Source organism: Curcuma longa, unplaced genomic scaffold, assembly GCF_044706935.1.
Source record: "Curcuma longa cultivar G26 ecotype Majalengka, Jawa Barat unplaced genomic scaffold, ITB_CL_G26_1.1 contig_24554, whole genome shotgun sequence".
In the NCBI taxonomy this organism is placed as follows: Eukaryota; Viridiplantae; Streptophyta; class Magnoliopsida; order Zingiberales; family Zingiberaceae; genus Curcuma; species Curcuma longa.
Genome location: NW_027432467.1, coordinates 1 through 13,283, shown reverse-complemented (window position 1 = coordinate 13,283; position 13,283 = coordinate 1). Strand labels below are relative to the sequence as shown.

The 13,283-nt window shown below is 41.0% G+C and overlaps 3 long non-coding RNA genes and 1 pseudogene across 4 annotated transcripts; 2 read left to right on the top strand and 2 right to left on the bottom strand.

Annotated features, from left to right (window-relative positions):
* The first annotated feature begins 867 nt into the window (after positions 1 to 867).
* LOC141818360 (protein NRT1/ PTR FAMILY 1.2-like) lies at positions 868 to 2,990 on the top strand (annotated as a pseudogene).
* Positions 2,991 to 3,750: 760 nt separating this feature from the next.
* On the top strand, positions 3,751 to 5,405 carry LOC141818363 (uncharacterized). The gene is made up of 2 exons (XR_012600956.1): positions 3,751 to 4,152; positions 5,195 to 5,405. It is a non-coding gene; the product is annotated as an uncharacterized LOC141818363 (long non-coding RNA).
* Positions 4,358 to 4,976, bottom strand: LOC141818362 (uncharacterized). Its single transcript, XR_012600955.1, has 3 exons — positions 4,710 to 4,976; positions 4,504 to 4,630; positions 4,358 to 4,391 (listed from the first exon to the last, which is right to left on the bottom strand). It is a non-coding gene; the product is annotated as an uncharacterized LOC141818362 (long non-coding RNA).
* An 83-nt stretch (positions 5,406 to 5,488) lies between the features above and the next one.
* On the bottom strand, positions 5,489 to 7,845 carry LOC141818361 (uncharacterized). Of its 2 annotated transcripts, none has more exons than XR_012600953.1 (3): positions 7,353 to 7,845; positions 6,336 to 7,256; positions 5,489 to 6,224 (listed from the first exon to the last, which is right to left on the bottom strand). It is a non-coding gene; the product is annotated as an uncharacterized LOC141818361 (long non-coding RNA). The 2 variants fall into 2 exon arrangements; XR_012600954.1 differs by having other exon boundaries at positions 7,107 to 7,256.
* Positions 7,846 to 13,283: the final 5,438 nt, after the last annotated feature.

The following is a 13,283-nucleotide window of genomic DNA, read 5'->3' as shown; positions in this document are numbered from 1 at the left end:
TATTCAAGTGCATCATCAGCTTCGTCACGATTTGGTTGAACATATCTAGGAAACATGTCGTCGTGATGAGTGAAGAATGAATTTATCATCTATAAATTATGTAGTTACTTCAATTTCGAATTTGTGAAATATTTGTATTTGTGTGTTATACTATTTTTTTTAAACTTTATGCATTCTATATTATATTATTTCTAGTTAAATAAAATAATATTATTAAATTAATTTTATTTAATATTAAATTAAAAAATTAGAAATTAGAAATTATAAATAAGTTTATTTAAATATAAATTAATAAAATAATAAAGGGACTTATAATATTTAGTTATGATATTTAAGTATGATATTTGAAAGTGAGATAATGGTAATAGGTGGGACCTATAAATATTTGGTTTGTGGGATATTTGATTGTAAAAGTTGGGATATTTAGGAAAGAGATATTTGATTGATGATGTGGACGTGAGGATCACAAATATTTAAATGAAATATCCCCTTGCATTGTGGATGCCCTTAACGCATGCAAGCTGGACCAAACTTTAGGAGCTTACAAATCTGAAGAAAACTACCAATATTCACAAGCGCAGTGCCATCCACGAGTGCCATGTTCTTTTTAGAGTGGTGAAGTACTCGTTGAACCCTTTTTTTTGTTTGCTTGTTTTTGTTCTTCTCTTTTTTCAGACAAATTCTTTTGTCTTTTTTCTTAAAACCAGAAACTGTCACAGATAGAAACGCAAAGAAGACAATGGCAACTACTAAAATGCCAAAATTCCCAGCCCTTCAAATCCCTTCCACCTCAAAACAGCACCCAAAGTAAACAGCATTGTGCATTTCTCTATCTCATCTTCTTCGTGATATCTCTTCGTTGCAGGAATGGCGCATGATAGCAACCAAGAACAGTCGAGCTCAAGGAAAGGTGGTCTCCGAACCATGCCATTTATCATTGGTACGTACTTCAAACGACTCCTCTCTCTCTCTCTCTCTCTCTCTCTCTCTCTCTCCAGTATTTAGATATATATCAAGATGATGCATTTAAAAAGAGAGCAAGTTACGGATCAACAGCGAATGAAGTGTTGGAGAAGATCTCCAGCTCAGGGCTGCAATCCAATATGGTGATCTACCTCACTCGGGAATACCACATGGCGAACGCCGCCGCCGCCGTCATCATGTTGGCCTGGGGCGCCGTCAGCAACATCACCCCAATCTTCGGCGCCTTCCTCTCCGACTCCTACCTCGGTCGATTCCGCACCATCGCCTTCGCCACCATCTCCTGCCTCGTGGTGAGTCAGTGAGCTAGCTCTGCTGGTAAGACCTTACAGAAGGTCTTGAACTCGAACACATTTTATAGGGTCTTACTCTAATGTGGCTGACGGTGATGATCCCTGGAGCGAAACCTCAGCCAAGTTCTCCGGCGACACCGCACCATATGTTTCTTCTCTTCTCGCGCTGGCCTTCATCAGCATCGGGAGCGCCGGCGTTCGTCCGTGCTCCATCCCCTTCGGCGCCGACCAGTTCACCGATGGGAACACGCGCGACAGGGAGAGAACGCTGCGAGTCTACTTCAACTGCTACTACGCTTCGGTCGGCTTGTCGTTCATCATCGCCTCCACCGTCGTGGTGTACGTCCAGGATCGGTTTGGGTGGAAGGTGGGGTTCGCGGTGCCGGTAACGTTGATCGTCGGATCGGCATCCATGTTCTTGGCCGGCTCGCCGATGTATGTGAAGGTGAGGAGCCACGGAAGCACCTTGACTGCGTTCGGCCGGGTGGCGGCGGCGGCGGTAAGGAATCGAGGCGTGGATTTGGAGAAACGGGATTTGGCTTTTGGTTATGAACATGGGAGTTCGGAGGTGTTCTGATGCCTTCAGACAAATTGAGGTATTTTTAATTTTATGAAAAAATATTTTTCTTGGATAAAATATTTCATGTTTAGACTCTTGTAATTTAGAAAATTACGTTTTACTTCTTAATTTTGACGGTAGATGAAGAAAAAAATTAAAATATAAAAATTTTCAGTTGGTACTAATGAATATTACGGCGGACTATGGTCAAATTTAAAATTTTATGGTGCAAAATACACAAAAACTTTCTAAACTTAGAGGGGTCAAGTGCAACTTTCTAAACTTTCAAGGATTAAAAAAAGAAGAAGAAAAATTGAGGGTTGATTCGAAGTTTTTTGTGCAGATTCTTGAACAGAGCATGCATCAGACGGTACGCCGGCGAGCCGCGAGTGTGCACGGTGGAGCAAGTGGAGGATCTCAAATCGGTGATCGGAGTGCTGCCGCTTTGGTCGGCGGGGATCATGGTGAGCCTGGTGATGAGCCAGCAGTTCGGCCCCCTGCAAGCCGAGGCCATGAATCGCCGCCTCGGCGGTCGCTTCACCATCCCGGCCGGCTCCTTCTCCGTCTTCCAGCTCCTCACCATGACCCTCTTGTCCGGATGCTACGATAGCTACATCCTCCCCGCGGTCTCCAAGCTCTCCGGCCGCCCCGCCAGGCTGACACTGAAGCAGAGGATGGGCATCGGGGTGCTGATCTCCACGGTCTCCACCGCGGTAGCGGCCCTGGTCGAGGCAAAGCGGCGCAGGACGGCGGCGGAGAGGATGTCGGCGCTGTGGTTAGTGCCGCAGTACGCGCTGGTGGGGCTGGCTGAAGCTTTCAGCGTGATCGGGCAGGTGGAGTTCTTCTACGTGGCGCTGCCGAGGACGATGAGCAGCTACGCGGTGGCGCTGTGGACGCTCGGACTCGGTGTGTCCAACTTGATCGGGACGGCGGTGGTGAAGGCGGTGCAAGCGGCGACGGCGAGCAGAGGGAGGCCGGGATGGCTGGCCACCGACCTCGACGAGGGGCACTACGACTACTACTACTGGGTTTTGACGGCGATGGGGGTGGTGGATTTCTTCTACTTCCTGTTTTGCAGCTGGGCGTACGGTGAGGAGGTGAGGAAGAAGCCATGGGAGGTTGAAGGAGAAGCTTTGGTGGAGGAACAGAGTCATTAAGTAAATTGGTGATGATTAGAATACAATTTGAAATGATTTGAGGTTAAATAATATTATTTAAGGCTAATTTAAGTAGATAATTTGTTATTATTCTTATGGACATAAGGCATAGATTTTGAAGTTAAAAGAGCTAAAGTCTAATTTGGATTTGACAGTGTTCAAACTTATTAATTAAAAATCTTACTAATTATTTTGTATTTATATATTGACGGTAAATTTTGATTATATAATATTATAATATAAACATATTTTTGAGATAAAAAATTATATAATGATTTGTTTTTTAATATTTTTAAAACCTTAATAAGGGTGCCTTTTTTATTGCTTGCGCAATTTCTTTTTGTCAGCCTTAATTTTAAGCTTGACATTACCAAGTTATATTACCTTTTTGCAAACTTTAGGTATTTTATTCTTTTTAGGATTTAATATACCAATTAATTCCTATCCAAAATTTACTGTGCACAAATCAAGATGGCATCGTTATTTTTCATCTTAACTGGCATCCCATATTTATTTTTAATCGTGTTCTTTAATATTATTCAATTATATATAATTATTCAAATATATTTCAATTATATTCAGTATTATTATTTTTTATCTAAAAGAGAAATGATAGAGAGCAGGAAAACATAGCAGGAATCGTAGCATGATACACGTGGCGATCCACGTGTGCCATGCCACGTAGCCTGCCACGTCGGTTCCTGCTATGTTTTTCCCCCTCCTCCTCCCGCTCCTGAAAAATCTTTCCCCCCTTCTCGTCCCGCTCCCGAAAAATCAGACCCCGCTCCCGAAACCCTCGTCTCTTCCTCCTCCGCGCCGAAAACCCTCGTCTCTTCCTCCTCCTCCTTCGCCAGGAATCTCCACGCCGCTCCCTCCTCCTCTGACGAACGCTGAAGGAGTTTCGGTCTTCCTCCTCCGCGCCGAAAACCCTCGTCCCTTCCTCCTCCTCCTTCGCCGAAAACGCTTGAATCTCCGCGCCGCTCCCTCCTCCTCCGACGAACGGGAGCACGTGTTGACCTGGTCTTGAATCTCCGCGCCGCTTCTTCCTCCTCCGACCGCCGAACCAAACCCCTGTCGCCTCCCGCCGCCTCCTCGAACGCGACCGGCCTCTGCTGCCTCTTCTTCCTCCTCCGATCGGCCTCTACGCGGTATTTTGTCACAGGTATGCTTTATTTCGCCATTACTGAAGTCTTGCACCTTCCTCTTATAGCAGCAGTTGAGATGAGACAGTGTGCGCATGAATTTGGATATGCCACAGGATATACCTTTTTAAGTTGGAACAATTCCCTTGAACCTGTCTTTTCCAGTCCCTTTTCTCTTTTGATTTCTGCCATGGATCTCATTCTCTGAACCCCAGCTTCTACCAAAAGAAACTTCCTTATATTTCTAGCTTCAACACACCTGTTGATGTTTTAATACGTACATGAAACCATTAATCCTCGTGTTGAGTCAAGATGCATGGTGGTAACAAACGACATCGAATGTTATCATTGATCGCTAACTTTGTGCTAACCTCGCCTACATTAATGCTAATAGCTGATGGAGGAACCTTCCCAGGGATTGCACTTGCATTTGACAGAAGAACATCCCTTGGCATCTTCCACCCTTTATATATATCTTTCACTTGGTAATTGCATGCACTAGAAAATCATCGACTGTTAGTGTCAAGTCGAAAAGCATTTTGTTGGCAAATCGCAATCACTAAGCATCTTCCATCACCTCATTGTTATCGTTGAAGGTCCTGGCCATGGATAACATGCCTTGGCATCTTCCATCTTTATATCTTTCACTTCAAACATTCTGTCCGAGATCATCATACAATCTGTTTCCAGCTTAAAATGAAATCAATATATAAACAAATCCCCCACAAACTTTGCTGCTTAAATGATACTCGATATATACTCAACAGAATGCATCAAAGTGAATCAATTTGCTAAACAAAATGAATTAAGTTTGTAGCTAAGTTCCAAGGGTTTGTAGCTAAGTTCCAAGGGTTTGTAGCTAAACAAAGTTTCTGCTAAACAAAATGAATTAAGTTTAGGGCTAAGTGAATGATGTATCCTTTTTTTATCAGAAATGATACAATGCATGAAAACGCTTCATCTCCTAATCAATACCAATAACAAACAGGTATCATTTGAATGTTATATGGGATATATGCTCCATGATATTTTCTATCTCTAACTAATTGTTTGTCTTTGCAGGTTAAAAATGCCCAAGTACTCCATGATAATTTGTGTTGTCATACGCGCTGTTGTGGTCTCTTCAGATGAAGATAACTAACTTCGTTTTATTGTATTTCACAAATTTGGAATAGTTTTTTTGTAGTAAATTGTAGACTTGTTCAGTATTTGTTTTGTTGTAATCTTGTTCACTAAACTGTAGACTTGTTTAGTACTTATTCTTTTTCTTTTATGCTCTGTTATGGTTAAATGATAATCCATTTTCTATGTATGAGCTGTTGTAATCTTCAAAAGATTTTTTGGTGCGATCCTCTTTGTTCCTAATACAAATGTTTGGAAAGATGAAGTAATATGCAGTAAAGGATTGGAAAATGGGGGAAAAAAAGAAAGATCCATTATGATCACCATCTAATGAATCAGACAAATGTGTTTTGTTTGACGATGCTATTCTGAGTCAGACGTGTGAGCATCAAGTAGAACTTGAGATGTAGCAGGTGGAACAACAGAATTGGGATGACAGTTCAGGAATGGGAGAATTCGTACTTCAGTTCAATCCATCAAGATGACAAAATCACCACCGACACTTATCATTAAGAAAACTGAAATCACAGATCACTCGAAGAAATCTGGCATTATATAACAGATAATTGCAGATAGTAAACAGATTAATTTAGAAGATTGGATCACGAAATCAACTCGTTTATATTCCAGATCGAAAGTTTAATGAGGAAACAAAAACTAAATGGACACACAATTCTGACAAAGTTCATAATTAAGATTTTGAAATCGTTTACAGGAGCAGTAGCTTGGTGAGCATTGTTTCACAGGTCAGCTAAATCAAAAGTTCTAGACACGGCCTTGTAATACTGTTTCAGTTCTCTTCTTTCTCTCCTCTTCAGTTAGTTTGGGATGAAAGATCGTGGTCTTCTCTTCATGTCCAGAGGTGAATATCTGTTCTTCGGTCCGCACACCAATAGTTCTCTTCTTTCTCTCCTCTTCAGTTAGTTTCGATATCTGCAGGTCAGACGACTGGGCTACCCAATAGATCAGCCTATCATACAGAAGATGTAAAAAGTCAAGCATAGATACCATAGTGAGTTACATATAGAATCAACTATCAGTAGATGATCAGTATCAACTATCAAATAAAATGAAGAGATACCATAGTGAGTTACACACTTTGTTTCTGCATCATAAGCTGGAAAACAGTCAAATGGTTACCATATGATCAAAATAAATCACCTTTATCCCACAGAGATGAATTAGGCAATGAAGGACTAAAAAAATTACAAGAAGAAAGTTTGAAACGCCATCAGAAAATAGCCCTAAACTGTACATATTTATCGGTTATACACATTCTATTCTTCGATAGAAGATATCCACATGCAGATTGGCATGCAAAGTTAAGATTGTATTGAAGGATAAATAAAGGAAACAATAGTCTGCTGACAGGAGATTTCTCTCATGTGTTGGCTATTATAGGTGCATAAAGTGATTGATACTCTTAAGATGAAGGTCTTGACGTTAAATATGCCAGTAAAAGGAGGTAGAGCTTGGCCCATAGGACCTGGGTGAGGAAAGAAACTGAATATCATGCTTGAAAATATCAACAATCATAAGAATATAAGACCATTTAACTCCTGGTTTTGCATGAAAAAGCATATTAACGGCAGCACACATTGACATTGAACACCCCAATATCTTGTAGTGGTAGAAACTAGTAGAAACTTCACCTATCCACCTAAAAGAGGAAGAAAGGAAAAACGAGATAGTTAAATGTAAGGAAATAACTAATATAAATTGTGTGTTTCAATTTGAAACAGTCACCCTAATGCCAAAATAAAATAAAATAAAGCATCTCAAAGTTCTTCAACAACATATGGCATTAGGCACGCACAGGATACAAAACAAAGTTTGGTTTATTTTGCAGTACCTGCACAATGACTCCAAAGATGGTTCCTTCACCCGTATATCCTGTGGCAGGCTGGGGTTCAGAGAATGAGATCCATGGCAGAAATCAAAAGAGAAAAGGGACTGGAAAAGACAGGTTCAAGGGAATTGTTCCAACTTAACAAGGTATATCCTGTGGCATATCCAAATTCATGCGCACACTGTCTCATCTTAACTGCTGCTATAAGAGGAAGGTGCAAGACTTCAGTAATGGCGAAATAAAGCATACCTGTGACAAAGAAGAGGCAGCAGAGGCCGGTCGCGTTCGAGAAGGCGGTGGGAGGCGACAGGGGTTTGGTTCGGCGGTCGGAGGAGGAAGAAGCGGCGCGGAGATTCAAGACCAGGTCAACACGTGCTCCCGTTCGTCGGAGGAGGAGGGAGCGGTGCGGAGATTCAAGTGTTTTCGGCGAAGGAGGAGGAGGAAGGGACGAGGGTTTTCGGCGCGGAGGAGGAAGACCGAAACTCCTTCGGCGTTCGTCGGAGGAGGAGGGAGCGGCGCGGAGATTCCTGGCGAAGGAGGAGGAGGAAGGGACGATGGTTTTCGGCGCGGAGGAGGAAGAGACGAGGGTTTCGGGTTTCGGGAGCGGGGTCTGATTTTTCGGGAGCGGGATGAGGAGGGGGGAAAGATTTTTCAAGAGCGGAAGGAGGAGGGGAAAAACATAGCAGGAACCGGCGTGGCAGGCTACGTGGCATGGCACACCTGGACCGCCACGTGTGTCATGCTACGGTTCCTGCTATGTTTTCCTGCTCTCTATCATTTCTGTATTTCTTAATAGCCCAATACTCCATGGGCGGAGCTACAGGGGGCGCCTGGGGGCAGTCGCCCCCCCTGCCCCCCTGTGTGTAGATGAGTTTTCCAATTGAGAGGTCAATGGAAGGACAAGATTTATGTAGATGAATTCAAACAGTGAGGACAAACGTACAGCTTGAAAATGGTGATGATGATTGTGGGAAGAGAGAAATATTCAGATAACTTAGTAAACAATCCTTGAATGTCTTACTCAATTTCAATGTTTGTCTCAACATGCTGATGATAAGCGTACTCAAATCTTTGTTTAAAGATGCTTAAGAATACAAGTAGATTTTGACACTCAACAGAACAGAAAAATTCAGTGTGACAAAATTAGACTGGGATCATTCTAGTTATTTTTGAATTTCAAGTTCGCAGATCACTTACTTTGTTTCAGGCAAGCATTTATGCACACTTTATTTATCTAAATTTGAACCTAATAACCAATGTTTAATTTCATTGAATTAGGGAAAGAAAACAACTTTTCTCTTCCACCATCATTGGAAGATGACGATGGCAATGATTGATACAGATTGTAATTGCACGAGCTAACATACTTACAGCTCGACAACTTGGACAGGAAAATCTCGGATATATTGATTCACACTGAATGTTTGAAATAATTTGGTAATTGATAAACTCAAACCAGCATGACAGCAAAAAAAAAGACATATTATATTATTATATTAATCAAAGTACGATCTGTAATCCACCGGATAAACATTGGAGTTAAAGTCTTAACTCTTAATCAAGTTCTATAATCTAAAATTAATTGCAATATAATTGACAACCGTTCTAATTTTACTGGTTCCATTTCTATGGTGCATGTGCGACTCCACTTGCATCCATTTAATTAAAAAAAATTAAATTAAAAGCTCCCTACATTTCCGTATATTCCATTTCATTTGGCGGCCCCACCTCATGGGTACCTCACAATTACACGGCATGAGAAATGAGAATGAAGACAAAAGAATCACAAATTTTATTTTATTTTATTTTTCATGGCTTCAACATTTTTATCGTTTGTGGGCCTTTTATTTATTCATTTTTTCTGATTATTTTTATTTTCGTGGGCCTTTTATTTATTCATTTTTTCTGATTATTTTTATTTTCCTTATTGTTATTCAGTAATGTGGCATGAAAAAAATAAAAAATAAAATCGTTAAAGAAAAAAAAAGGAAATTGAAAGAAAAAGGGCTGTGTGGGCCTTTTATTTATTCATTTTTTCTGATTATTTTTATTTTCCTTATTGTTATTCAGTAATGTGGCATGAAAAAAATAAAAAATAAAATCGTTAAAGAAAAAAAAAGGAGATTGAAAGAAAAAGGGCTGGGAAAAAGATAAGAAGCAAAAGAGGGGCTCTAGAACCGTCCATCTCAAGTGCTGACGCACGGATCGTGAAGTTTGACGTGGTGATGGTGGTTGCCGCAAGTATTGAGAAGGATATTGCTCGCAGTTTTGATGTCAATTCTGTCATAGATGAATTTGAGTCTATGAAAAAACGAAGAGCGCAACTTAGATTGCGTTGAATGTAACTTATTTCTTAGTTAATTCAAAATTTATTTTATTAGTGTGACAATGCGATGTTAAAAAATGGCCCCCCTGGACAAAAATCCTGGCTCCGCCCCTGAATACTCTGACCTTTAAAATATGAGGATCATACCTCATATTTTCCTTTTAGCATAAGAGGAACATCAGGATACAACAAGACTCCAGAAGCTTCTCTCCATTTCAATCCTACATTCTTTATCTTAATGATATCTTTATCCATGTCTTATTCTTGTTGAATAATAGCCTCAATATATCTACAATTCTTACTTACAAGAATTTTATGTTCAGATGTCTAAACAATTCCATCTTTTGTTTGTTATTTGCGAAACTATATTTCATATATATAATCTTAGTTTCTCTTAAATTAAAATTTCGAGTTTCTAAATTTTTCTCCACAATTCAAATTTCCAAGTCAATCTATGTATACTCACCAATTAGCACAAATAACATCTACAAGAATATATATGTTCTATTATCTTAGCTGAAAGGATAATAATGTTCAAGTTGCTAAATTGCCAGATGATTTCAAAGGTAAGTTCATGATTTAGTCACCTATAGAAAAACATATTTGTATCAGTATCAGTATCACCATCATTCCCCAACTCCTATTCCAGCAACCAATGAATTGCAAAATGACCAAATGCACATGAACATAAGATGGGATACCAGGTAAATGTAATACACATGACACAGAAAGACTAGTAGAATTAATCAGAATAGGCCGAACAAAAATAATTTAGAGGTCTTATGTTTGTTAAGGATGATAAGGATAATCTCACACAATCAGCTCAATATGCTGAATATCAGGGATGATTTGATTTAATGATAAGGATAATCTCACGCAATCAGCTCAATATGCTGAAAATCAGGATGATTTGATTTGAGATTTCAATTGTAATTATCTAGCTACAAATCAGGGTTTTTTGATTTACTATGATTTGTAGATACCATTTATATTCATTTGCTTTCCCTACAAATATTGACAATGTACAGGAACCAAAATCAAGAAATACAAAACACTTCAACCTGTTCTGGTTCATCTTCTCCTTGCTCTTCTATTTCTCTTCTATCTATGCTGAAGAGAAAAAAATTGGAAGTTTCAGGATATGTAGAAAACTACTTGAAAACGTCAAATATATCCATTTCACAAGCTTAAGGAAAGACAAAATTGGGCCAATCTCGAAAAACATAGCAGATGGGAAACAAAGAATCCTTATTGAGGAACCATTATATGGGGGAAAAAATATATGTATATATATCTTTTATCAGTCAATCCATCCATAATTTCAAACCACGGAAGAATAGAGAAACCACAATCGCCACAGGAATGGAGATGAAAATAATTGACTGCGGAAATCAAACCTTTTTGTTTATTTCTGCTAGCCACCACCGTGGGTGTTTTGGTCCTCTTCGACCACCTTACTAAGGTACACTTTAGGGAAATCATCAGGCCTGAAGGTCTTGGCTGCCATGATCCTCTCGACGTCGGCCTTCCTGAGGACGGTCCGTCGAACGGGAGGGCGGTTGCGGCGTCTATCACGAGTGTAGTATTTGATGTCTAAGACGATCTCGGGCTCGGAGGTGGGGATGCAGACCTACTCCGGCGAGGTGGACGGGATGAAGGGGATGTATTCCGTGGCCATGGGAAGGGCTGACCGATACGCGGGGTCGGCGCAGGGTCCTGGTGATCTCCCACGGCTTCTTGATGTGCTTCCGCAGTGACTACAACGCAGACTTGACGAAGGACGCCATCGTCGGACATCGGAGGAGGCGAGACGCAGGCGAGACTCGGGGTCGCCGCACGTGATTCCGCCCACGCAATTCTAAAATTTACGGAGTTCTGGATAAAAATTAAACGAGCTCCCGGAGTTACCTGCTCCAGTAGATATGAGGATCGAATTTGACGAAGTTAGACAAAAATATCCTTTCCTATCATGCAGTCGATCATGTGTCCGACATAGTTAAGTTAGTTATCACAAGACAAAATAGTTAAAGTTGACAAGAGTCGAATCTCGATGAAGTCGAAGTAATACTCTTTCCCGTAGTGGTTAACTATAGGTTTCCTATTTACCTTCTTACAGATGATAGTAGGACCGATCGTGTGAAAACATTGGGATGACGGATTTCATCTTTATACTAAAGTGGAGCCGATTGTGTGCACCTCTGGGACATGATTAAGTTGGTTATTGTGGGACAGACTCGCTGCAGTAGGCAAGGATCGAATTTCAATGAAGTCGAAACAATGTCCTCCCCATAGTAGTCATCTATAGCTTCCCGATTTATCTCCTCACATTGTGGGGCCGACCGTGTGAAGTCACTGGAGTGGCGGTCCTATGAGACTCCATGGTCGCCGCCCATATGGTCATATGGAATAGTGGCTATCCATGCTTCAAAGTCATGTGTGAGTTCGAGACTTCCCCTGTCTACTCCATCATGTAGTTCAATCCTATTACTTTGCATATAATTAATTCACTGAGCGAATCTTGAGGTTGAGGAACGTCAACCTCGGATTGCAATAATGTAAGTAAACTCTACCGTCAATCGAGTTGCTTCTCTATCTAGAAATATACAATCTACTTCTCTTTACCCCATCGATGTGGGGTCACCGGCTGACTATGCTGCACCGTCACCGTCGAGGGAGGAATGCATTAAAACAGTGGTGGTCAACCGGGTTTGCATTCCTTTCTAAGCTAGCGAGGGGGCGTGGGCAAAGCCATGGAGGTGATCCATTTGGGATTTTGAATGTAGACAAGGAGACGGATCAATCCAGTCAGCCGATTTGGCAACCTTGGCATCCTTTGACCTTGATCACATTAGCAACACTTAAGTCGTGTTATTAAATTATCAAAACATTTAAATACCATAGCTCGATCATCCCTAATCGAGTACCCTCCAACTCCTGTCAAAATACCTCTTGCTCCAATTGCAACACCCAACGGGATGTCAGTCCAACAAAGGAACAATCTCGCGAGTCTATGGCTTGAGAAACTCAGAGAAATCTTAACAAAGGTAAGACCCCCTTGCTTGTTCGAAACACCTCCTTGTTATACTAATATATTAATGGTGTTAAGTGAAGAGTATTCTTGACAACTTTGCCTCAACTAATATAGACCCAGAGATGGTGTAACCAACTTCCACCCAGTTCCATGTGCTTTTTCAACAATTTCAGTGTCATCTTCTTGCATCGCTTCGCCAGTAGTAAATGATACTACAAAACTCCTCTCAATCTCTTTGCAATGAGGCAAACGATCCGAAAGACACTAAGGGAGTACATCCAACCATTTAATCGAGTCGCTCTCGATGTCTCTTTTGCAACTTCAGCGGTCCTCACAAGTGCCTTCTCTCAAGGACGGTTAGATGGGGACTTCTTTAGATCTTTGATGAAGATGCATTCTGCTATCTATGACATTCTTCTAGGATGAGCCAAGAAGTACATTAACGTGGAAGAAGCTTAACTCGCTCGAAAGAATAATGTCAGCACGTCGATATCTATCACCATGTGGCAAGATAGGAAGGATCCTCATCCACCTCCTGGAACAAGGCACCTCACCCAATTCTCAATTATGCTATGGCTCACACAAGGGAAAAGGTTGTGCAAACTGTAGACAAGGTCCCAACTTCAGTTGTCAAACAAAAATGACAACCCATAGAGAGAACTACCTGTTTTTTGCTTTTCGTCAGATGCATGATCACACTACCAACGAATGCCATCAATTCGCCAAAGAAATCCGTCGACTAGTAGAACAACACTATTGGGAAAGAAGGTTGCCACCAACATCACCTCGATATTCTCCAACTAAATACTCGGCATGATGACTC